Source organism: Rana temporaria, chromosome 1 (assembly GCF_905171775.1).
Source record: "Rana temporaria chromosome 1, aRanTem1.1, whole genome shotgun sequence".
NCBI classification, from domain to species: Eukaryota; Metazoa; Chordata; class Amphibia; order Anura; family Ranidae; genus Rana; species Rana temporaria.
In genome coordinates this window covers 92,638,550-92,666,427 of record NC_053489.1, presented here as the reverse complement: position 1 = coordinate 92,666,427, position 27,878 = coordinate 92,638,550, and positions in this window count along the sequence as shown.

Sequence of the window (27,878 nt, the reverse complement as noted above, 5' to 3'; positions counted from 1 at the left end):
GACCCTGCTCACCTGATTTGCTTATCTGTTGCCAGACCCCTCTGCCTGAACCTGTGACTACGCTCCAGCCCTCTGCATCCGCTGCCTGACTACCTGTTGTGACCCGGCCTGTCTGACTCCGCTACTGACTGTTTATCCTTAACCCGGCTTACTTCACCAGCTCCTGCTGCCGCTGTACCAGTACAACCAGCTCCTGGTCGCTGATCCGCTGCTTCCGCTCCAACTGTCCTCGGTTCCAGTCATTCCTGAAGGATCATCATCCAGTGCCTGACTACTGCTTCCACTCTGGCACTCCTACCTCACTGCGCTCCTGAGCTTGCTGTCCCCACTTCAGTAACTCACGAGCCAGGGCTGTAAGAGAGGCCTTCTCCTGCAACTAGGCTCTGATTACCAGGTACGTTCGTACATAACACCCCCACAACCACCGGGCAAGGGTTGTGGGGATGAGGCCCTTGTCCCCATCAACATGGGGACATGGTGTTTTGAGGGGTCAGAGACCCCCAAAGTTTCCTCCCAATGTTAAGGGCATGTGGCCTGGTACGGTTCAGAAGGGGGGCGCTCTCTTTGGGGTGGAGTTCCTTTTAAAATCCATACCAGACCTGAAGGGTCTGGAAGGGATATTTGGGGGGAACCCCACGTAATTTTTTTTATTTGACGCAGGGTTCCCCTTATTATCCATACCAGACCTGAAGGGCCTAGTAATTGAATTTGGGGTGACCCCCACACATTTTTTTTATGAATGACTTTTCTCTGTATTGCCGACAATTCATTATAGCCGCAAGTGATTTTAAATGACTTTTTTTCCTTCAGATATTACACTTTGTGCAGGGACAGTTCTAAGCACGGGAAACAAGCGCTGCTTTACAGGCATACTATACACCCCCCAGGTACGAAATTTAAAGGAATATTTTACTTTTATTGTTTCACTTTAAGCTTTATTAAAATCACTGCTCCCGAAAAAAATGCAATTTTTAAAACTTTTTTTGCATTGATACAGGTCCCCAAACACTTTTTATGACAATAACTTGCATATTAGCCTTTAAAATTAGCACTTTAGATTTCTCCCATAGACTTTTACAGGGTGTTCCGCGAACACCTCAAATTGTTCGCTGTTCGCCGTACAGGCGAACAGGCAATGTTTGAGTCGACCATGAGTTCGACTCGAACTCGAAGCTCATCCCTAGTTACCAATACATACAATCCCCAGGTTACAAAAAAATAGGGTCTGTAGGTTTGTTCTTAAGTCGAGTCAGAACAGGTACCATTTATTAAGTGTAGTTCCAGCCCAAAAAAATATATATTTTTTTTTGGGTAGCATAGGAGAAAGTTACAACCCCTGTACCATTTGTTTTTCTGTCTGTGCCCCTGTTTAGAAGATTTCATCTGACTTTCTGTCCCTATGACAATTGGATTTTGAAAATGTTGGGTTGTTGTGGAAACAAGGATTGGTGATAAAGCTTCAGTCAAGACACTTTTTTTCCCATGATAACTCTTATGCCGCATACACACCATCACTTTATGTGATGAAAAAAAACGACATTTTCTGTGAAGTAAAAGTTGACGTTTTGAAAAACGACACATAAAATTGAAGCATGCTTCAATTTTTTTTGGTCGTTTTTTAGAAGACATAAAACGACGTTTTCCCCCACACACGGTCAATTAAAGTGACGTTTTTAAAAACGTCATTTCTTTTCATCACATAAAACGACCGCGTGTACGCGGCATTACAGGAGTGAATTTCCCTTCCTAGGGGGAGATTTCCTCTCACTTCCTGTTGTCTCCCGCCATTTGTAAGTAGGAGTCGTTTGAAAGTCAGATGTTTGTAAGTCTTGGGATCATTCATAAAGCTCCTCCTGTGTAGTTCTGGGCTGATTCCTCACTTTTCTCATGATCAAAGCAAAATCAAAGCAAAATCTTGCATGGAGCTCCAGGCCGAGGGCGATTGATGGTTATTTTGTAATTCTATTTGCGAATGATCGCTCCAACAGTTGCCTCCTTCTCACCAAGCTTCTAGCTCAGGGGTGGGCAATTATTTTTTCAATGGGGCCACATGAGAAACTAAAAATATTTTGGAGGGCCGGGCCAAAAGGCTAAACTCAATACTGCATAAAATCAATTGTATTTCTTTATAAAAAGCAGTAAATATCATTGTTGGAAAACTGGGGGACAGAGGCTGGGGACATGGCACAGGAGGGGGACAGAGGCTGGGGACATGACACAGGAGGGGGACAGAGGCTGGGGACATGACACAGGAGGGGGACAGAGGCTGGGGACATGGCACAGGAGGGGGACAGAGGCTGTGGACATGGCACAGGAGGGGGACAGAGGCTGGGGACATGGCACAGGAGGGGGACAGAGGCTGGGGACATGGCACAGGAGGGGGACAGATGCTGGGGACATGACACAGGAGGGGGACAGAGGCTGGGGACATGACACAGGAGGGGGACAGAGGCTGGGGACATGGCACAGGAGGGGGACAGAGGCTAGGGACATGGCACAGGAGGGGGACAGAGGCTGGGGACATGACACAGGAGGGGGACAGAGGCTGGGGACATGACACAGGAGGGGGACAGAGGCTGGGGACATGACACAGGAGGGGGACAGAGGCTGGGGACATGACACAGGAGGGGGACAGAGGCTTGGGACATGGCACAGGAGGGGGACAGAGGCTGGGGACATGGCACAGGAGGGGGACAGAGGCTGGGGACATGGCACAGGAGGGGGACAGAGGCTGGGGACATGGCACAGGAGGGGGACAGAGGCTGGGGACATGGCACAGGAGGGGGACAGAGGCTGGGGACATGGCACAGGAGGGGGACAGAGGCTGGGGACATGACACAGGAGGGGGACAGAGGCTGGGGACATGACACAGGAGGGGGACAGAGGCTGGGGACATGACACAGGAGGGGGACAGAGGCTGGGGACATGACACAGGAGGGGGACAGAGGCTGGGGACATGACACAGGAGGGGGACAGAGGCTGGGGACATGACACAGGAGGGGGACAGAGGCTGGGGACATGGCACAGGAGGGGGACAGAGGCTGGGGACATGGCACAGGAGGGGGACAGAGGCTGGGGACATGACACAGGAGGGGGACAGACGCTGGGGACATGACACAGGAGGGGGACAGAGGCTGGGGACATGACACAGGAGGGGGACAGAGGCTGGGGACATGACACAGGAGGGGGACAGAGGCTGGGGACATGACACAGGAGGGGGACAGAGGCTGGGGACATGACACAGGAGGGGGACAGAGGCTGGGGACATGGCACAGGAGGGGGACAGAGGCTGGGGACATGGCACAGGAGGGGGACAGAGGCTGTGGACATGGCACAGGAGGGGGACAGAGGCTGGGGACATGGCACAGGAGGGGGACAGAGGCTGGGGACATGACACAGGAGGGGGACAGACGCTGGGGACATGACACAGGAGGGGGACAGAGGCTGGGGACATGACACAGGAGGGGGACAGAGGCTGGGGACATGACACAGGAGGGGGACAGAGGCTGGGGACATGACACAGGAGGGGGACAGAGGCTGGGGACATGACACAAGAGGGGGACAGAGGCTGGGGACATGACACAGGAGGGGGACAGACGCTGGGGACATGACACAGGAGGGGGACATGACACAGGAGGGGGACAGACGCTGGGGACATGACACAGGAGGGGGACAGAGGCTGGGGACAGGCAGCCACTGTTTAATCAATAACAATTGATTAAACAGTGGCTGCATGTGATGGCACAGTGGCTGCATGTGATGACACAGTAGCTGCGTGTGATGGCACAGTGGTTGCGTTTGATGGGCACAGTGGCGACAATTGATGGCACAGTGGCTGTGTGTGATGGGCACAGTGGCAACAATTGATGGCACAGTGACTGCGTGTGTTGGCACAGTGGCTGCATGTGATGGCACAGTGGCTGCGTTTGATGGGCACAGTGGCTGCGTGTGATTGGCACAGTGGCTGCGTTTGATGGGCAGAGTGGCTGCGTGTTATTGGCACAGTGGCTGCGTGTGATTGGCACAGTGGCTGCGTGTGATGGGCACAGTGGCTGCATGTGATTGGCACAGTGGCTGCGTGTGATTGGCACAGTGGCTGCGTGTGATTGGCACAGTGGCTGCGTGTGATTGGCACAGTGGCTGCATGTGATTGGCACAGTGGCTGCATGTGATTGGCACAGTGGCTGTGTTTGGGAACAGTGGCAACAATTGATTGCACAGTGGCTGCGTGTGATGGGAACAGTGGCTGCGTGTGATTGGCACAGTGGCTGCATGTGATTGGCACAGTGGCTGCGTGTAATTGGCACAGTGGCTGTGTTTGGGAACAGTGGCAACAATTGATTGCACAGTGGCTGCGTGTGATTGGCACAGTGGCTGCGTTTGATGGGAACAGTGGCTGCGTGTGATTGGCACAGTGGCTGCGTGTGATGGGCACAGTGGCTGTGTGTGATGGGCACAGTGGCTGCATGTGATTGGCACAGTGGCTGCGTTTGATGGGCAGAGTGGCTGCGTGTTATTGGCACAGTGGCTGCGTGTGATTGGCACAGTGGCTGCGTTTGATGGGCACAGTGGCTGCGTTTGATGGGCACAGTGGCTGCATGTGATTGGCACAGTGGCTGCGTGTGATTGGCACAGTGGCTGCGTGTGATTGGCACAGTGGCTGCATGTGATTGGCACAGTGGCTGCGTGTGATTGGCACAGTGGCTGCGTGTGATTGGCACAGTGGCTGCATGTGATTGGCACAGTGGCTGTGTTTGGGAACAGTGGCAACAATTGATTGCACAGTGGCTGCGTGTGATTGGCACAGTGGCTGCGTTTGATGGGAACAGTGGCTGCGTGTGATTGGCACAGTGGCTGCGTGTGATTGGCACAGTGGCTACGTGTGATTGGCACAGTGGCGACAATTTATGGTGGCGAAGTGGCTGCGTTTGTTGGCACAAGTGGCTGCGTGTGTTGGCACAAGTGGCTGCATGTGTTGGCACAAGTGGCTGCATGTGTTGGCACAAGTGGCTGCGTGTGATGGGCACAGTGACCCCTCCCTACTGTTATCACCGCGGCGGGGAACATTACAGACAGCGTTCGTGTGAACAGCTGTTTTCCCCGCCGCGCATAGACACTCCCCCTTGGACGAATCTGTCCAATCGCGAGCAAGGGGGAGTGTCTATGTGACTCCCCCTTGCTCGCGTCCAAGGGGGAGTGTCTATGCGCGGCGGGGAAAACAGCTGTTCACACGAACGCTGTCTGTAATGTTCCCCGCTGCGGTGATTAACGTGGCGGCGGGGGTGGGCCGGATTAAAAGGTCCGCCGGGCCGTATACGGCCCGCGGGCCGTAGTTTGCCCAGGTCTGTTCTAGCTGTTGGTCTTGTAGCCCATTCCAGCCTTGTGCAGGTCTACAATCTTGTCCCTGCCATCCTTTGACAGCTCTTTGGTCTTGCCCATGATGGTTAGGTTTGAATGGAAGAAAGATTCTGTGGAGGTGCCTTTTATACACATAACATTGTCGTTAAAGTGGTTGTAAACCCTTACAGACCCCTTAGACCTACAGGTAAGCCTAGATTAAGGCTTACCTGTTGGTGCGAGAAATATCTCCTAAACCTACATGGGTTAGGAGGTATTTCCAAAAGACATGCACCGATGTCTACGGCGCATGCGCGGCACACAACAGGGCAAAGGCGCACTGAGCGTGCCGTTACTAACAGCGATCATGCCGTTAGCGGGAGTGACGTCATCGTAGCTCCGGCCAGTCACAGCACCAGAGCTGCGATACGAGGAAGACACTCGGGGAAAGATGGCGGCGATGGAGGAGAGGAACGAGCACCGCTGCAGGGGGCTTCGATCTCAGGTAAGGATCTCAGGTAAGTAATACATAATGAGCTAGTATGCTATGCATACTAACTCATTATGCCTTTTTCTTGCAGGGTTTACTTCCTCTTTAAGGAGCACCTTCTTACATGGACAGGTCTAATCTGTCTACCACATGAGCACATATCGTAGACAGTCTGTGTTAAACAGAATTATTGTTGGTTGGTAGGGGATCAAATACCTATTTTCATGTAGATCAAAAAAGTTGGCTCGAAAGAATTATAAATAATTTTTCAGACACATCAGTTTCTTCATATTTATGCTGCTTGCCAAGAGTTTAGTTATAACCTTTTCACAATTTTTTTATTAACTTGACAATATATGTTCTGAAGTTTATGTATATGTTGGTAACCTTTCCAAAAGTAAGTAAACTAATAACATGCTGGTCTGCTTCTAATAATCATGTTATAGGACTTTTTGTAAAATGAATGATAAAAAAATAAATTACTTGCACTTCCTTTTAAAAACTTGGTAGAGAAGATTCATACAACTTAATTACTGAGCCCTGACAAAATCTGCCAATACTAAGTGTTATATTTAGCCAGGTAAATTATGTAGATAGCAGGTTGTGTCATTCAGCGCTGCATCAGGTGCACAGGGCACATTCTCAGTACCGCTCATTAGTCTCACAACTGCCGCATAAATTAAGACTTTGAGGTGAAAATCTTTTAATCTCCCAATCAAGGTAACCCGCTGTATGTGTATTTCTATTACATGTAAGTCAATTAAAATTAAATAATGTCTAAACCCAAAAACAAAAGTGTATATTGCAGTTTACCAATCCTTAGATGTGTTGTCTGCATTTATTTTTATTTTTTTTATATTTCCACTTGGGGATCCAGCCAGTAACACTTCCTGCCATTGGGGTAGATCCACATACAAATACATTAGCGCAGTGAGATACGCTACGCCGCTGTAACTTACTTTTTGCTGGTTCGAATCCCCAAAGAATTTGCACCGTAAGTTACGGCGGCGTAGTGTATCTCAAGCGGTGTAACGGCGCGAAATTCAAATCAGCGATTAGGGAGCGTGTTTCATTTAAATGAAGCGCGTCCCCGCGCCGAATGAACTGCGCGTGCTCCGTTTCTAAATTTCCTGCCGTGCATTGCGCTAAATGACGTCGCAACAACGTCATTTTTTTAAACTTAGACGTGAATTACGTCCATCCCGATTCACGGACGACTTACGCAAAAAAAAAAAAAATTCAAATTTCGACGCGGGAATGACGGCCATACTTAACATGGCAAGTCTAACTATACGCGACGAAATAGCAGCTTTAACTATACGCCGGAAAAAGCCGACTACAGACGCCGTAAAAAAATGCGCCGGCCACTCGTACGTTCGTGGATCGTCGGAAATAGCTAATTTGCATACCCGACGCGGAAAACGACATGAACGCCACCCAGTGGACACCAAAGTATTGCATCTTAGATCTGAAGGCGTACGAAGACGTACACCTGTCGGATCTAACCCAGAAGCCGTTGTATCTTGTTTTAAGGACTCAAAACAACGATACGATGTGGGAAATTTGAAAGTACGCCGGCGTATCAGTAGATACACCGGCGTACTCGCTCTGTGGATCTACCCCTTAGTGTGGCTCCTCTATCTATGGAGGAGCAACAGAGAGACACTCTTGGACAACAGCATTGTCTGAAGAGGGTTTTGGACTTTATATAAGTGACTAATAATTTAAAGCTGAACTCCAGCTAACACTTTTTAAGCAGTTTGAGCGATATATTTACAGTATATATTTTTCTTTTGGGATAAAGGAAAACTGACCATTATAATCACCCCATGCACTTTTAAATGGTTTGTCTCATCCCTTAAATTACCACTTTTGCTGGACAAAGAGTACAGCCGTGGCCAAAAGTGTTGAGAATGACACAAATATTAATTTTTACCAAGTCTGATGCTTTAGTGTTTAGATCTTTTTGTAAGATGTTACTATAGTATACTGAATACAATTACAAGCATTTCATAAGTGTCAAAGGCTTTTATTGACAATTACATTAAGTTAATGCAAAGAGTCAATATTGTAGTAGACCCTTCTTTTTCAAGACGTCTGTAATGTGCCCTGGCATGCTGTCAATCAGCTTCCGGGCCACATCCTGACTAATGGTAACCCATTCTTGCAAAACCAATGCTTGGAGTTTTTCTGAATTTATGGGGTTTTTATGTTCACCCGTAACTTGAGGATTGACCACAAGTTCTCAAAGGGATTAAGGTCTGGAGAGTTTCCTGGCCATGGACCAAACATTTTGATATTTTGTTCCAAAAGCCACTTAGTTATTACTTTTGCCTTATGGCTGGAAATTGTTCCTCACCAAACTGTTCTTGGATGACTGGGAGAAGCTGCCCTTGGAGGATGTTTTGGTACCATTCTTTATTCATTGCGGTGTTCTTAGGCAAATTTGTGTGTGAGCCCACTCCCATGGCTGAGAAGCAACCCCACACATGAATGGTCTCAGGGAGCTTTACTGTTGGCATGACACAGGACTGATGCTAGCACTCACTTTTTCTTCTCTGGACAATGTTTTTTCCGGATCCCCCAAACAATTGCAAAGAAGATTCATCAGAGAAAATGACTAGTCCTCAGCAGTAAAATCCCTGTACCTTTTTCAAAATATCAGTCTGTCTCTAAAGTTTTTCCCAGAAAGAAGAGGCTTCTTTGCTGCCCTTCTTGACACCAGGCCATCCTCCAAAAGTATTTTCCTTATTGTGCATGCAGATGCACTCACACCTGTCTGCTGCCATTCCGGAGCAAGCTCTACATTGTTGTTTCCCCGGTGCTGCCGCTGAATCAGCTGTAGGAGACGGTCCTGGTGCTTGCTATACTTTCTTAGGTGCCCTGAAGCCTTCTTTACAAATGCAGTGGAAATGTTTTTTATTTGATTAATTACATTTTTATGGCACAAAGGGACTTTGCAATTAATTGAAATTCATCTGATTTCTCTTCATAACATTCTAGAGTATATATGAAAATTTATATTTGTGTCATTCTCAAAACTTTTGCTTACCTTACTCTATGGTCCTGAAACATTCCTCTCTGCTTGTTTCGGTTGTGATGACTGTTCCCCTAAAGCCGCTCTGCTTGCAGGTCTCTGTCTGGTCTTGTCACCACCCCTCTCATTGACATCATTACATGCAAAGCAGGATCAGTGGCCACCACTCTTTGGATCTGCTTTGCACTTTTTGAGGGGAGAATTGCTGCCCACATTTAAGCACTGGAAAGTGAAGAAACAGATTGTTGGCTGTGATGGGATAGTGGAGTAAGGTAAGTAATTCTCTGTTTAGTACCGCGGCCGCCGCTGGGGGGAGTTTGCATCGTAAACCAGCGTCGGGTATGCAAATTAGGAGTTATGGCGATCCACGACGGATTTTCGCGTTCGCTACGTCAACGCTACTCTAGTTTCCCGTCGCAAAGTTAGTCGTCGTTTTTGGTGCCTTAACTTTACACAGCAATCGTATTGCTGTATAAAGTATGGCCGTCGTTCCCGCGTCTAAATTTAAAAATGAACGTCGTTTGCGTAAGCCGTCCGGGAATTCGGAATTACGATACGCGCATCGCCGTTCGAAAAAATGACGTCACTGCGCGCAAAGCACAACGGAAATTGCGAAACGGAGCATGCGCAGTAGGTCCGGCGCGGGAGCGCGCCTAATTAAAATGGCACACGCCCATTTGAATTGGCCCGCCTTGCGCCGGACGTATTTACGATACACCGCCGCAAGTTTCCAGGTAAGTGCTTTGTGGATCGGGCACTAAAACTGGAAACTTGCGGCGGTGTAACGTAAACGGGTTACATTACACGGCCGCAAATGTATGTGAATCTGGCCCTATATTCTTAAAAAGGGTTAGAAACTATGGCGCTGCTAGACCATTCAGTAAAGGAGGGGGCTCAGTGAAGTTGGAGTTCAAATAGCTGTTACTACTGAAGATAGTTGCTGCTCCCTTGGACCAGGTCCTGACTCTGAGTGCCACCATCCAATTGTTTAAAAGCAAAGGATAAAATAAATATTGCACTCACTGCATGTAAATGAAGAATAGAGTCCTCTGTGGAGTGCCTGCCATTTGCGGAGATTGGCAGGCAAGAGGCTGGTGGATGCAGAGCTGTGCCGGGAAGCCGTTGGTTAGAAAGAGAGAACCGCTGTCAATCTGTCAGGCTAGAACACAAGCTCTCCTGGAGAAGACTTGACAGCTTATGAGTTGCTTAGGCCACAATGGAATCTATCCTGCCGTTTATGACATGCTGACCTTCATTTACATGCAGTGAGTGCAATATTTCTTCTATCCTTTGCTTTTAGAAAAATGCATACACTTAGATGGTGGCACCCTCTCTTGCTGTCTTTTGATATTATTAAAAAGTGACTTCTTCCCCCATTTTTTTTTTTTAATTCCCTTATATCTTGTTCGCTGACTAGTTCTCAAAATACACGTCCAGTGAGTCCAGCATTGTAATTTTGCTGCTGCATGCTGGATCCTGTGTAAACATTTTCTTTACTTATGTAGCGCTACCCCCTCAGGAGCCGCTGGTTGTTTTGGGATCGGCGTATTAAGTTACCTCTTACCGTTGTCTAGGGGTGAAGTTGATGAGTGGATTAGTGAGCAAATGTCCAGTCAGTAAATAAAGGTTTTCTGAATGCTTTATTCTCGGCCCAACATGACCAACATCAACATGAGGTAGAGAGAAAAGTTGATGAAGCGATAGAGAACTTTGCAGTATCAGGCCTGGATGTGAAGCGAGCAATCCTGCTCTCAGTAGTAATAAACACAGTTCGTCGCCACTCTAGCCAGAGTGGGTGAAGTGCCCCCGGACAAACTCCTGCTACGAGTTTGGCAGCCGAAGTGCTACTTCAAGGTTGCTGGGAGGAACAGGTCTCTGCCACAGACCTGGCTCTAGGGACCTCTGCCACAGGCCTAGTACTTGGATGAGCTGAATGGATTGAGCGAATCCTCCCAGTAAATTAAGTCAGGGTCACTGGGTGACAGTTGAAGTGTACCTGTCAATGTCCCGGTCACCAGATACCCGATAGTTCGTTCAAGCCCTATTGGACAACCTACCTCCGGGTTCTCCTCAAGCCGACCCCCCACCAAACGGCACACAGCCCGGGATCTCCTCAATAGAGTCAGGGGCCCAGCAAGTCACTGGGGCCCCTTTCAGCAACATGAAGCTCCGTGTAGCATGCGACCCCGGCCTGGTAGGTCGGGGTCTGTTGGATGCGCACACCCTAAAGGTGGGTGCCGCACCTGGAACCCGCGAAGAACCAACAAAAATGGCATCTGCCACAGATATACCCTCCCCCAGCATGCCCCGTGAGGGAAAACTCCTCTAATTGGCTGCTGGGGAAAAGTGGCTCTGCCAGAACACCTTTAGCGCCAACTGTCGCCCAGGGGTGGGATCGGCACCCCTGGAGCGCAGACTGACCTACAGGACAGTTCAGGAATGACAGAAGCCTAAATTTAGCAAATTATGAATGGGAGCAAAATAACTCTCTCATTCCCCACTAACTTTAGCGTAGTGCCCATACTGAAATTAAGGGGGCGCTACACTTATGTCAACAGGGGGCCTCTCTCTCTTGCAGCTGAGGAGTGACCATGAAGAGAAAGACACAATTTTGATGGCTGGCAGGCACACATGTACTGTAGAGCAGTCCTTAGGGCCCACTAACAGGCCAGGTTTGCAAGATAACTGAAATACATCACAGGTGATATCATTTGCTGCTCAGTGATTGCAGCATTCTAGTCTGCATCTCCCCAAGGTAATAGATAAAACCTGGCCTGTTAGTGGGCCCTGAGGACAGGGTTGATGACTACTGCTGTAGAGGACCCGGAGGCCTTATTGGACGAGGAACATTAGTATTTCAGGGTGCTTCAGGTGACTGTTACATTATATGCTAAGGGGGGCAAGAAAAAACAAATAAAAAAATAAATGTCCAATTGTGAGATCGGAGGCAGTAGTAGTTCAATTATGGAAAGCTGGAGGGTGGGATGCAATTGTAATTGCTTTATCTTTGCTCAGAACTCCTTTTTTAGGCCCAGTTCACACTGATGTGACAATTGCTCTGACTTTGGAACACTTGTCACATCAGAAGTCAGAACTGTGCAACAGAGCTGTTCTAATCAGTCGCTCTGACTAAGGAAAAGGTTCCAGCACTACATTTGGTCTGACTTTGGTAAGATTTGCATTGACTTGGGGGCGTGGCTTGCGCGCGACCGAGATGGCCGCTTGAGTGAGAGGCTCTGACAGGTACCCGGGGATTCACGGCAAAACGATCCCTTTCGATAGGGCGATCGAAAAAACTAAGGGTACGATCGTGTGTACCGCGATGGACCCGACACAGCGGAACAAACGGAAGGAACAAAAACATAACAAGAAGCTGACTAGCTTCTTTGAAGCGCCGGACCAGGCGGGAGAGAGATCGCAGGAAGGCGGAGGTGACGCAGCTACTTTACAACCGCAGCCATACACTGACTTGCCTGACGATGCCCCCAGCTGTCTGCTTTCTGAGGTGAGTGGAGACCGTACACCCGCCTCTCCTTTACATAGCCCTTCTTCACAAAGCCCTGCAAAATCTAGAAGGAAGGTTGATGACGGATTGCATACTCAGCAATCTAATATGGCAGCTGTCAGTCAGTTTGTGTCAGGGCCTGGAACTGCGTCATCAATATTTGACTATCCCACAACTGGTCTGCCTGTAATGGACACCACAATGAAAGCTATGCTTGTTTCCCTTCAATCTTCTCTTATGTCACATTTATCCACCTTGGTGAATAATTTCTCTCTGGAGGTAAAAGGTCTGAGTGACAGGGTTCTCAATGTGGAACATGAAGTGAAGGATCAATCCGAGACTGTCCATGACCTGGTTACAACTTGTAAGGAACAAGCGGAGGAGAACTACTGGATTAAGTCTAAGCTGGCAGACCTGGAGGACCGATCGAGACGCTGCAATGTAAAAATAAGAGGTGTCCCAGAGTCCATTATGCCAATCGATTTAAACAGATATGCTACGGATTTGATTGCTATTTAAATTGCCAGATATACCTCCGATTGAACGCATGATAGACCGTATCCACCGCATTCCTAAGCCTAGGCAATTGGATGCCTCAATTCCCAGAGATATACTAATGGCTGTCCATTTCTTCCCTACCAAGGAAAAACTGCTCACTAAAGCCAGGATCTTAAAGATATTGCCGGAACCATATAAAAACATTCAATTATATGCTGACTTGTCGCAACATACATTGGCTCTGAGAAGACAATTGAGGTTTGTCACAAAGTGTCTGCAAGAGCATAAACTGTCTTATAAATGGAAACATCCAGCTACTTTGCTGATTACTAAAGATGAAATAACCACTATGGTGTCCACTCATCACGACGGCATGAAACTTCTGCATGCATGGGGAATAACCCCTGCGATGTCTACAGTGGATCACGCATTCAAAGGAGATCCAAGGATGAATAACAATAAACACGGTGGATACTTTCCCCCCAAGGAGAAGTGAAAACTAATACAAAGACACCATGTTCCTTTTGTTTTTTCCCATTTTACCTTTTTTTTTTCTCATATTGCAATGTCTACATACACCCCCCCAGTGTCTGTTGCGCTTCCTTTTTTTTGTCTTTTCACTGACTTTGAACTTTTCCCCTCTATTGGTCGGATGGATTATTCCCGACTTGTATAAACTCTGTTGAGAATTTTTCTCAATAGTTATATACCGAGTTATTTATTTGTTCTGTTGGGTACATATTTACCCATTTTTTTGTTGATTTATTTGTTTGTTTATTTTACCCATAGTGTTTGTTTTGTCAAACTTGTTTTAATCATTTTGTTTTGATTTCTTTTTTTGACATCCACTTTTATTCACTTTGTTCATTTTGTTCATTTTGTTTTTGTTTTATTTTATTTTAGTCTTCATCGAGTAATCGTCTGTCCTCAACAAAGTAAGTCGCGTCTGTTTTTGTGTCAGCCTTCTGTCTCGTCTGGTTTCCCCTTTTTGTTCTACCACCACAGATCTTATTAACAAGTAAGTACTCTATTATCTGTATCTTGCATCTTGACACTATGTCCATTAATATACTCTCTATTAATGCAAATGGCTTGAACCACCCAGCTAAGAGGTCATCTCTTTGGAAAACTACTCTATCTGGGGGGTACGACGTTCTTTGTGTTCAGGAGACCCACTTTGTTGTAGATAAGGCCCCGCAATGCAAACACAAGAACTTCCCTCATATTTTTAAAGCTGAATTTGTATGTAAACAGAGGGGAGTCTTAATTGCAATTCGGGACACTTTGGCTTTTAATTTGTTACAATCCTACATTGATCCAGGTGGTAGATATGTTATATTGGTATGCACACTTGATGATATAACTTACACCAGGGCTCAAAATTTCAAGTCCTGAGCCACTAGCCAGACCTTAAGAGTTACTCGCCACCAGTTGCCCCACCCAACCTCTCCCCTGCCCCACACCTAAGTCCGCCCCTAAACACGCCCTTGTAAATTATCTCATGAAATTACACTGTTAAATGTTTTCAGCAGAATTAAGTTCAAAAAAGAAATAAACAACTTTAACATAAAGTATATCAGTACCTATCAAATGCAGCCTCATTGTGCCCATCAAATGCAGCCGCACTGTGCCCATGAATGCAGCCTCACGGTGCCCATCAATGAACTCTCACTGTGCCCATCAATGCACTCTCACTGTGCCCATCAATGCACTATCACTGTGCCCATCAATGCACTCTCACTGTGCCCATCAATGCACTCTCACTGTGCCCATCAATGCACTCTCACTGTGCCCATCAATGCACTATCACTGTGCCCATCAATGCACTCTCACTGTGCCCATCACTGTGCCCATCAATGCACTCTCACTGTGCCCATCAATGCACTCTCACTGTGCCCATCAATGCACTCTCACTGTGCCCATCAATGCACTCTCACTGTGCCCATCAATGCACTCATTTTAGAGGGCCCATGTGTCACCCCTGTACACCTGGATAGGAAGAGGGCCGGGGGCAGCATACAGAGGAACCGATCCCCTCCATTTTCCCATCCCCGATCCCATTCCCCCCATCACTGCTACCACTGTCACTCATCCCAGCCCCATGCTTCAGGGGGCCCATGTCTCACCCCTGTACACCCGGATAGGAGAAGCAGCGGGAGGCATATAGAGGAACCAATACCCTCCATTTTCCTCCTGCAGTCACAGCTATTGGTTCCTCTATATGCCGCCTGCTGCCCCTCCTATCCGGGTGTACAGGGGTGAGACATGGGCCCCCTGAAGCATGGGGCTGGGATGAGTGACAGTGAGCGGTGGTAGCAGTGATGGGGGAATGGGATGGGATCAGTGGTGGTGGGTTGGATGGGGTGAGTGGAAGCAGTGGTGGGATCAGTGGTGGCTGTGAGGGGTGTTAGATCACTGGCAGTGGTGACGGTAAGGGGTGGTGGTGGAATCAGTGGCGGGCATGGTGGGATCGTGGTGGTGGTGGTGGTGGGATCAGTGGCGGGGGTGGTGGGATCAGTGGTGGTGGTGGGGGATGGGATCAGTGGTGGCTGTGAAGGAGGTAAGATCACTGGCAGTGGTGACGTATGGGGGGTGGGATCGGTGGTGGTGATGGGATCAGTGGCAGGGGTGGTGACATCAGTGGTGGTGGGTGGGATCGGTGGCAGGGGTGGTGACGTCGGTGGTGGTGGGTGGGATCGGTGGCAGGGATTGGTGGCAGGGGTGGTGACATTGGTGGTGGTGGGTAGGATCGGTGGCAGGGGTGGTGGGATCGGTGGTGGTGGTATCAGTGGTGGGGTTGGCAGTAAGATCCAGAGGCAGAGGTGGTGGTGGAGGATGGCACCGGGGATAGGGATAAGATCTGTGGTGGTGAGGGGGGTCAGTAAGAGGCAGAGGTTGGGATCAGCTGCACTGACTATTATGTCACTTACTTTCTCAGAAGATTCCTTCCTCTTCATCGTTGCTCCCATGCCTCTAGGGACGCTCCTGTGTCATGGGATGAGAGCTCCTCCCCCTTCACTGCATTGGTGTCAGCTGGTCAGCTGACTTTCCCTTCCACCCTTTCCTCTCCTGAGGCTTTGCCTTTCCTCAGCGAGCTGCGGACCCCCCCGCGCGCAGTGTAACAAGGTCCCACACCTCTGGCTAGGGAACACTGATACTTTCACAAACGCCGGTCTAGGGGGGGGGCGGGACCTTGTTACACGCGCCGAACAGAGACAAGCCAGCTCATTCAGGGCGAGTGAGGAGCGGGGTGGACCAGGCTGATCATTTCCTGGCTAGAAGCTGTTTCCAGCCAGAGAACACACAGCGGGGATGTCACGCTGTGTGTGCAATATAACAATAACAAGAGGAGGAGAGAGAGGGAGGGGAGCGCTGCAGCCTCCTCACCTCAAAGCCGCGCCAGCAGTCCGGTCCTGCCGCTGTGTGTTCTCTGGCTGTTTCTAGCCAGGAAACGATCAGCCTGGTCCACCCCGCTCCTCACTCGCCCTGAATGAAATTCCACTCGCAATTTGCGAGCAAAGAGTGCAAATTTTGAGCCCTGACTTACACTATTGTGAATGTATATGCACCAAATGTCAGGCAGATGCAATTTCATAAAAAGGTATTGAGGAAAATAAGAGAATTGCAGAAGGGTCACCTTATGATTTGTGGTGACTTTAATTTAGTCCCTGATGTAGACATCGATTCTTCCTTAGGTACAAAAAGATTTGCTTCTCCGCTATCCAAATTTTTTACAGAAAACGATTTATATGACGTGTGGAGATGTTTTCATGCGGCAGAGAGGGATTTTACATTCCATTCTCCCCGACACAATACATATTCCAGATTGGACCTGTTTGTCTCTGACAGGTGGTTGCTCCAAAATATACTTGAAACACGTATCCATGATATTACCTGGTCGGATCACGCCCCTGTCAGCGTCAAGATAAAAAATGCTAACTCCTATCGGGGATCTTACATTTGGCGCATGAATAATTATCTTCTGCAACAACCCGATAACATAAAATATATGAATAGGAAAATTTACGAGTTTTTTTCGGATAATGTGGGGACGGTGTCCGACCCGGCGGTATTATGGAACGCACATAAATCCTTTGTAAGGGGTCTTTTTATACAACTTGGATCGCAAGCTAAGAATAAGCGCAATAAAAAAATTGATGATATAACCTCACGACTAAATATTCTAGATGCGATGAATAGAGATGCTCCCTCGCCTACCCTACGGTCTGAAATTTTCACGTTAAGACATGATTTAAGATCTATGCTAATGGAATCTTATGACTTTAAACTTAGAAGATTAAAAGCGAACTCCTACGCCACTAGTAATAAGGCAGGTAAAATGATGGCCAATCGTATCAAAGGTTATAGGACTAAAACTAAAATTCCATATCTGATCGACCCTGCCACTAAGGTCAAAATAATACACCCTCAGAAAATAGCGAATGAATTTAGTTCATATTACAGCAATCTTTATAATCTTAATAGAAATGATACTATACACCAACCCTCCTCCGATGATATTCAATCGTTCCTTGCTCGAATAAGCTTGCCCAAATTATCTACAGTTGATCTTGAATTTCTTAATGCTCCCTTTAATGCTCTGGAGTTGTCGCACACCATTGATTCCCTGCCTGGAGCCAAAGCGCCAGGTCCAGATGGCTTCACTGGTGAATATGTTAAATTATTTAAAAAATTGCTGATCCCACATATGAAGGATGTATTTAATCACTCTGCCTCTGCTTCCTCCTTCCGGAGGAAATGTTGTCTGCGCTAATCATAACTCTTCCCAAACCTGGTAAAGACCCGATATCTCCCTCGAATTTCCGTCCTATTTCCCTGCTTAATATAGATGTTAAGATATTTGCCAAAACTATATCAAATAGACTAGTCGATATTCTTCCAAACTTGATTCATATTGATCAGACTGGATTCACCAAGGGCCGTCAAGCTTCCGATGCGACCAGGCGACTAATTAATGTTATTCATAATGTGAATATCACGGGAACGCCTTCTCTGCTCCTATCCCTGGATGCAGAGAAGGCGTTTGACAGGATCAATTGGAACTATATGACTATGACTCTTCAAAAGTTTGGTTTTGAAGGCCTTATATTACAATCCATACTAGCCCTTTATTCTAGACCTAATGCACGGGTTTTGGCTTCCAACATACTGTCTCCATCCTTTCCTATATCCAATGGCACTAGACAGGGATGTCCTTTATCTCCCTTAATTTTTAATTTGATGATGGAACCTTTAGCCGAACACGTAAGATCCAATTCCGAAATTTACGGGGTAACTATAGGCCCACACACTCACAAGATCAGCCTGTTTGCTGACGATGTAATATTGATGCTAACTTGCCCATTCGCCTCCCTGACTGAAGTGCAGAAATTATTATTCTGGTTCAGTAGGGTTTCTTATTACAAAGTGAATACATCTAAGTCATCCATACTCGACATAGGCATAGATGCCGTGACTGGTTCTCTTTTACAACATCAGTTTCCCTACTCCTGGGAGGATTCTGAGATCCCGTATTTGGGTATTCATCTAACCAAAAATACTAAATCTCTCTTTATGCATAACCATGTGCCCCTCAAAAAGAAATTACAATCGGATCTACTTAACTTAAGTAAACATGAACTATCTTGGTGGGGTAGGCTTTCGGCGTTCAAAATGGTCCATCTACCTCAAGTCCTATATTTATTTCGTTGTATAACCATCCCATTACCTATAAGCTTTTTTAAATCTCTCCAATCACTTCTATCCAACTTTGTATGGAAAGGTAAAAAATCAAGATGCGCACACCATAAATTGATAAAGCATAGAATGAAGGGGGGTGTAAGTTACATTGATTTTCAAGATTACTTCCATAGCTCGGTACTACAGCAATTGAAAGAGTGGTTTCAATCTTCCCCGTCCACGAATTGGGGATCGATTGAAACGTCTTATTGCACTCATAAACCAACCAATCTTTGGCTTTTTGGAGCACAAATAGGGCTTAAAATTCCTTTGCATCTTCCACCGACTATGAAAGTTTCAATCTTGACTTGGATTAAATTCTTGAAAGTTACAGGAAGCTCTGTTCCTAGGATTAAAATAAACATACCCTTTCAAGTATTACGGTTGGTTATGGATCAGACCACTTTGGATACGTGGAGCTCACACGGCATCACGCTTATCCAAGATCTGTATTGCGGAGACGATGTTAAATCTTTCGATACACTTGAATCTGAATATAAATTGCCCCTAAAGTGCCGCGTTCACTATAATAAGATGTTACGCTATTTAAAAAATTTGGATTCTAACAATCTTTACGTATACACGTATGCTTGGTCTTTTTTGACATCCCAGACTTTACAGAAAAAAGGAATCACATTATTTTATAATATTCTTCAGGGAAAAAAAGAGTTTGTGAAATTCTCCTCCCACTTACAATGGGAAGTGGAACTAGATCATTCATACACATGCGATCAGTGGAGTATTGCTTGTAAATTGAATCGATCTACCTCCAAATGCGCTTCGTTATGGGAGTTATCTGTCAAGATTAGTCTGAGATGGTACTATACGCCCAGCGTCTTATCCAAATTTGGGAATCAGCAATCCGATAGATGCTGGAGATTGTGTGGAAAGAAGGGAGATCTACTCCATATTTTATGGGATTGCCCTAAATTGAAGGATTACTGGGGAAACATATTTAGTATTATTGCGTGCATGACTGACACGACAATACATCCTAATCCAGCATTGGCTTTATTGTCACTAGGGATAGAAATCTTTCAGCTCACCCAACGCTGTTCTATTATTCATTTGCTTCTTGCTGCTAGACTTTCAATTACCAGGAGGTGGAAGGATTCGTGTCCACCTTCCGTAGTCGAGACTATAGATCTTACGAATCTCCACATGTCATATGAACGATTGTTGGCTATATCCCCAAATGCTTTATGCAAACATGATATTGCATGGGCCCCTTGGAAAACATGGTTTGACCACAGGGATTCAATACCCACTTTGTAATTCAATGCCTGGGGTTTTCTTATTCCTGGAGTCACACTTGTCCAGATCTGTGTCATTCAATTACACGAATGTATAGGAATTTCTTCTGTGAGATTTTTATTTTTTTCTTTCTTCTTCTCTTCTTAAATTTTAGATAAATATTTTAAATATTGCAGATTTTGTGGATAGTTATAATCTACTATGCTTATTTACTGACTTACTATTTATATATTTCACAATTAATAATAAGAAGACGCTCTTACGTAAAGTTCTATATTTGGTGCATTCAATTTTTTCTTGTGTCATACGATGTTGTTATTCATTGCTAGTACTACTTGCATGATGTACTTACTTATTTATGTAAAATTGAAATACCAATAAAAATCTATTGAAACAAAAAAGATTTGCATTGACTTAAAGTGGGTACAAAAAAGAGTGAGTTGGCAATATTGAGAATTAAAGTGCCGCATCCAATAGAAATGGGGAAAAACATAATCCCCTCGTAGTGGACTTTTAAGGCACAAATTTCTTGAAACGTATATAGAGTAGTCATATATTTGTTAAATGTTTTTCTTATAAAAATAGATATGTATAAAACACATGTATACGCCGCAGATACATAACATGCTCAAGCATATTTACAATGTTATCAACATCCCCATAAAGCTTTAAAATATTTATTTAAATAAATTCTTGCACCCATCGCGTTTCAGAATATATCTGTATTTCCTTCTTCAGGGGTGTAGTTAAGCAAGAATATTGTGTGTTCTATAAGTAAAATGTTGAAGAAAAGATAATAAATAAAGTGAAGTATAACATTCTGATACCATTCATTGTTATACATTGAAATTGACAGGTTTTCTCCACTTACACTTACTTACACTTTTGAACATAGGAGAGTGAGGTGTGCTCTTGATTCTCCGCCAGAGGTCTGAGAGGTGGTATGCCCTTGGGGGGGCATTGGTACGGCACCTAAAGGCCCACAGAGATTGGTAAAATTCCCACACCACACACACACTCCCGGAAGGGTTGAGCCAGGGAACCCACTGGGGTCAAAAAGTTGCGAGCGACCCTGTAATTGTGTAATTTTCTAAGCAGAAATATGCCTGTTATGTAGTGTAATAAATATATACTTAGATAATGGGGGAAGAAGTCCCTGTCTCGACCCTTCAGGGATTGTGTTTGTGGTGTGGGAATTTTACCAATCTTTGTGGGCCTTCAGGTCACGTACCAATGCCCCCCCAAGGACATATTACCTCTCGGACCTCTGGCGGAGAATCAAGAGCACACCCTGCTCTTATATGTTTTTATTCAAAAGTGTTACATCAACTCAACATATGTAAGTGGAGAAAACCTGTCAATTTCAATGTATATCAATGAATGGTATCGGAATGTTATACTTCACTTTATTTATTATCTTTTCTTCAACATTTTACTTTTAGAACACACAATATTCTTGCTTAAAGCGGGGGTTCACCCTAAAAAATTTTTTTTATTTATTTACCATCCATTCCAGCATACTAGCGTCAGCTACAGTATGCCTTTTTTTTGCGCTGTACTTACAGTTTAATCCTTTCATTTAGTTTCAGACTCCCGCGGGGAGTAGGCGTTCCTATGATTAGGGGAACATGATTTGACGTCCGGCTATGGCGCATCACGCGTTCCAAAAATAGCCGAAATAGGACTCGGATATATACGGCGCCTGCGCAGTCAGCTCCTAGTCTGTGCGCAGGCGCCGTATAGCGCCGTGAAGAGCCGAGTCCTACTCCGGCTAATTTCCGAATGCGTGACGCGCCATAGCCAGACGTCAATCATGTTCCCCTCTTCATAGGAACGCCTACTCCCCACGGGAGTCTGAAACTAAACTAAAGGATTAAACTGTAAGTACAGAGCAAAAAAAAAAGGCATACTGTAGCTGACGCTAGTATGCTGAATGGGATGGTACATAGTTGTTTTTTAGGGTGGACCTCCGCTTTAACTTTTCTCCTGAAGAAGGAAATACAGATATATTCTGAAACGCGTCGGGTGCATTAATTTATTTATATAAATATTTAAAAGCATTATGGTGATGTTGATAACATTGTAAATATGCTTGAGCATGTTATGTCTCTGCATGTGTTTTATTCATATCTATTTTTATAAGAAAAACATTTAATAAATATATTACTACTCTAAATAAAAGTTTTAAGAAATTTGTAAATTTGTGCCTTAAAAGTCCACTACAAGGGGATTCTGTTTTTCTCCTTAAATCTTGATTCTTTCTGTAATCAGGCGCTTTCAGCGCAGTAATGCGTTCCATGCTGGAACGCGGAAGTGCGCCGCTACCGGCGCTTTGCTTGAATCAGTGCTAATGCACTGAACCTTTCCACTGCCTATAAAAGCATTCATTTTAAATAGAAACTTTGTTCTATTATTGTCAGCCGTTCTGGCCACGCTACAATAGAGGCAACATTATTGCCAGCTAGCAACAGACCCTCACTGTGTCCAGGCTGCTATCGCTCCCCATGCTGCAACACTGCTCCAGGCAACAACTACTACTTTAGTGCTAATGTACTAACTACAACACAGCATTGCTGGGGACAACCTTGAGGCCTTTTTTGAACACCCTACACCACGGAATCCCTATCTCCTGCATTGAAACCTACAGACGGATAAGTAGGTATTATATCACTTGTAGTCCTATAAGAAGATCTGCTGCTTGTGTTCCATCTAATACATTTGTTGTAACTTAATACATCCTGTGGATATCAACATACTAATTGGGATATACTGCTGTGCTAAGGACTGTTTGCTAAGGAGTACCTTAAAGGCGCAGCTACCCTCAAATTACCTGCTATAAATTGCCACTCTTATGCAAATATTAGTTGTCGCTACAACTTATATTTACTACGTGTACTCTCAAAGTACCTGAATTATTATTACCTGAGCTATAATTGCCAGTCTTATGCAATTATTAGTTGTCGCAACAACTCCTATTTACTACGTGTACTCTCAAAGTTCCTGAATTTTTATTGCCTCTCATGTGTAATTATTAGTTGTCTCAACAACGCCTATTTACTACGTGATTGACAAAAGTACTACCTGATTATGGGCTTATGCCCTAAGTTGCGGAACATGTTCGCTTCAACTTTCCTATGCTAGGGGTTGACGTATTTCATACCTTCTCCCTTAGTGGCTTAATGCACAACGCTATGTAATACTCATAATGACTTTCATACAGTTGTGCATTCATATCTTTTAGTGCATACTATAATTTTAAACGCTAAGCTCTGGTCGCATGTTGTAATGCGTCCAAGCTCAGTAGCTCAACGCCTTTCTTTATGTGAGAGAGAGATGATGTAGAGAACCTCCAAACTCCTGTTTGTGTGGCGTGACACCTGGGGCCTAATACTGAATTCTCACATAAAAAGTGCACCCACCTCCCCCACCGACGCGATTGTGTGGTGGGGGAGGTGGGGGCACACAGAGACACAGGATACCCCATCCTGTGTCTCCGTGCGCCCCCACCTCCCCCGCTGCGCGATCGCATCGGGCCACGCCGGCCGGTAATTGAGGCCGTGGCTTGCGGCCTTCTGCAGGCCTATGCTTCCTTCTGTGATCTGGCGCCATCTTGTGGTGGCCGTTGGCATGACAAGTCTAATGGAGCTTCCCCTGTGTTTTCACTGCCATCTCCTTCCCTCTAATATGAACCCCCAAACATTATATATATTTTTTATTCTAACACCCTAGAGAATAAAATGGCGGTCGTTGCAATACTTTCTGTCACACTGTATTTGTGCAGCGGTCTTACAAGCGCTCTTTTTGGGGAAAAAATACACTTTTTTAAATTAAAAAATAAGACAAATGTAAACTTAGCCCAATTTTTTTTTATATTGTGAAAGATAATGTTACGCCGAGTAAATTGATACCCAACATGTCACGCTTCAAAATTGCGTCCGCTCGTGGAGTGGTGACAAACTTTTACCCTTTAAAATCTCCATAGGCAATGTTTAAAAAATTCTGCAGGTTGCATGTTTTGAGTTACAGAGGAGGTCTAGGGCTAGAATTTTTGCTCTCGCTCTAACGATCTAACGATCGCTCTAACGATCCCGGCGATACCTCACATGTGTGGTTTGAAAACCGCTTTCATATGGCGGCGCTACTCACGTCTGCGCGCGAGCTCCTAACTTTTTTAGCTGGCTCCTAGATTCCAAGCAAATTTGTCAAACCCTGCCTATAGTTAAGCCTATAATAAGACTTACCTGTAGGTTTCAGTGCACCGTTTAGGAGATATTTACTTTTTATGCAGCTGGTGATGTCATGGGCACATGCGCTCTGAAAGAAGCGGCATACAGTGCCGTTCCTTTAGAGTCCTGTGTCGTGAACTGTGGCATGTGAGGAGTGACGTCTTTGCGGCTCTGGCCACTCACACAGCTTGAGTCTGTGAGCCTGGAAGAAAGACCAGTTAAGATGGAATCAGCCTCCAGCCGCGATGGCGCATCGCTGAAATGCTTCGTTTTCAGGTAAGTTTCACATAATGTGCTAGTATATGATGCATACTAGCACATTATGGCATTGCCTTGCAGATCCTGAATAAAGATAAAAAACAAAGAAGTCGCATGCAGGTTGTGCTGGGGTTGACTTTAAAGTCATGCAGAAGTCGTTTGACTTTGAAGTCGGGGGCAGTGTGAACCCAGGCTTAATTGAATTCCCAGCTAATAGCCAGATTCAGGTATGTTTACGCGGGCGTATCAGTAGATACGCCGTCGTAACTCTGAATCTACGCCAGGGTTATTTTAAGTGTATTCTGGAAACCAGATACGCTTAAATTAGGCTAAGATACGAGCGGCGTAAGTCCCCTACGCCGTCGTATCTTAGGGTGCAATTTTCCCGCTGGCCGCTAGGTGGCGCTTCCGTTGAGTTCAGCGTAGAATATGTAAATGACTAGATACGCCGATTCACGAACGTACGTGCGCCCGGCGCATTTTTTTAACGTTGTTTACATATGGCTTTTTCCGGTGTAAAGTTATTCCAACAAATAGCTGGCCTAGCCAATGTTAAGTATGGCCGTCATTCCCGCATCGAAATTTGAAAATTTTACGTTGTTTGCGTAAGTCGTCCGTGAATGGGGCTGGAGGTAATTTACGTTCACGTTGAAACCAATACGTCCTTGCGGTGTACTTTGGAGCAATGCACACTGGGATATGTACACGGACAGCGCATGCGCCGTTCGTAAAAAACGTCAATCACGTCGGGTCACCAAACATTAACATAAAACACGCCCCCCCATCCTCATTTGAATAAGGCGCACTTACGCCGGCCCCATTTACGCTACGCCGCCGTAAGTTAGGAGGCAAGTGCTTTGTGAATACAGTACTTGCCTCTCTGACTTAAGGTGGCGTAGCGTAAATACGATACGCTACGCCGCCTTAAAGATACGCGCCCCTACCTGAATCTAGCTATATGTTTCATTATTTTTGTAGGATCTTTACATTTTCTATACTCTTCTTTGACCAGGTTTTTTTTAAAAGCTCATTGTCTTCTGATAACTATCAAGTTTTGGTATTTTATATGTGGGGGGAAAATTCTCCTTTCTTCCACTGCTTTGAAAAGCCCTGAAAAAAAAAAGCTAGCTATTTGGAAAATTATACAAATTATACAGAAGATTATGAATCCTTGCGTGCCAAGTAGAAATAAAACGCAATATATGACAAGAGACTGCTAATCTAGCACAGTTCACAAGGGTTCATGTGAGTTCTACATAGCCGACAGTCATTTCTCTTCTCTGAGCAAAATAATTTAGTCAATTAATTTACTTTAAAACTTATGATTAAATGAGTAAACACAATGTAAACATATGGTTTCCCCCTGCACTGATCATAAAAAATTTTTTTTTTATAAAAAAAATAAAATAATAATTAAGTTTTTGTCTAGAGGCACATTTTGAAGGAAGGTTTGAAGTTAGCAGATGAGTGGAATGTGTTTGTATACATGGAGTTGGAGTTTTCAGAAGGCCAAGCATACATAAAAACAACCATTTCTTCTCTAATGTAGAAATTTACATTTTATGCTCCCCTCTAGCTATTTTTGTCCCAGCAGTTATTCCCAAATGCCTAGCATGGGCTTTCAAAGACTTCATTTGAAACTGGCGATCCTATTAACATACAGTAATTTTAAAAAGAAGTTTTATATCACATCATTTATTGCCCACAGGGATTACTGTAATCCTCTGTCAATTCCAAAAGGATCATTGATGGATTCATCATTGTGTGATTACCGTCTTTGATTCGTCATTGAATGTTACTTGCCAGGAGAGGTGTGAAGAACATACTTATAGGATATTGCCTTCCGTGAAATGGATAAACCATGTTAAGATTCCAGCAACCTGCTATGCAAGTGGTTCTCAAACTGGGCTGTGGGGAATGGTATAAATGTCATCTTTAGGAAGAATCCCCATGAATTATAACAGTCTTATTGCAATTAAAGGGAATCCATATTATAGTTTTTTTTTAATGTGACACTGATCAACTCAATGCAAATAATCGTATTAATTTGTGTTAATATTTAAAAAAATGCATTTCTAGGAATAATGTATACTGAATATGTCTATTCGGACAGCCATATTTGTTGTTTCGCGCTAAAAAGTGATACCACTATAAACACTTATCTAAATACCAATTCTAACAACCTAAATCTTTACCTAATCTCTCATCTTCATGTGTGTCTTCTTATTTTCTGGAGTATTAGACAAATAAACATATTTTCTAAAAATCACCAAGTTTAGAATTTGTACTGAATTGTGAAACTTTATGCTTGGATTGTTTTCCTAAGTACAGCAATGCTAAAATAGTCAAGTCACCACTTTGGTGTCTGTGCAAATTCAATTCTAATTAACCTGACTGTGGGGCTAGGTAGTGGTATTGTGTTAGTTGGTATATTTGAGATCCTGGGCCACCAACCCTGCCCACAGCCATGTACTGTAGGTTTGTGGATGTAGCGACATATTATATTCTAAATGCATTTATATTAAGCTAAAACATGGAATATGTTGTTTTTATAGTCAGGAACCAATGAGAAGTCAGACAAGTGCAGGAACTATTCTGATTGGGTTTTGTGAAGCGCTACACATTGCACTTAGATTTTTTCTCCTTACTGAATAAACCTGCTAGTCATGACTGGACAACAATAATTTAAGCTAGGCATATTAACTTTTTTTCAGACCTGATTTTTTTTTATCACATTTCTTGTGTGTCTGGAGTATCAAGGAATGATCTGTGAAGAGCTGCTTGTAGCTGTCTGTCAGAAGATCTATTTAAAATCCAATGAATATTTTACCACTTTTGAGATTGTATTGCTTTCAACTGCACAAAGCCATCAGCCAATATCAGCTATTGCATGTTAATGGCAAAAAGAGTGGTGAAGAATTATTGACTTGGTTTGTTAATATTGTAAAGAGAATACTTACAAACTGTAGTTAGGATTACTCATCAAAATGTATGAAATAAAATAATGTTTGGCACTTTTTTAGTGTTTAATGGATTTTTTTTAGAAACCTACAATCCTATATTTTTAAAACACAATGGCCCGGATTCACAAAGCACTTGTGCCGACGTATCTCCAGATACGCCGCGTGAGTGCAAATATGCAGCGTCGTATCTGTGCGCCGTGCCCACAAAACTAAGATACGCCTGAAAATAGGCTTCATCCGACCAACGTAACTTGCCTATGCCGGCGTAGAGTGGGCGCATATTTAGGCTGGACGTATTTGGCTCTCCCATTGATTTTCTATTTACATATGCAAATGAGGGAGATACGCCTATTCATGAACATCCGTCCGTCCGACGCAGTGCGCGTAAAGTCATACGTACGGCGTAAAGTTATGCCTCATAAAGGAGGTGTAACTCAGCAGCATCCATGCAAAGGGCTGCACCAGGGAACACAAGCCAACGTATTTTACGACGTTTACGTAGGACGTGAATATGACTAGGCGTAGGTTACGTTCACGCCGTAGGCAGTGATCCGACGTACTGTATCTTAGG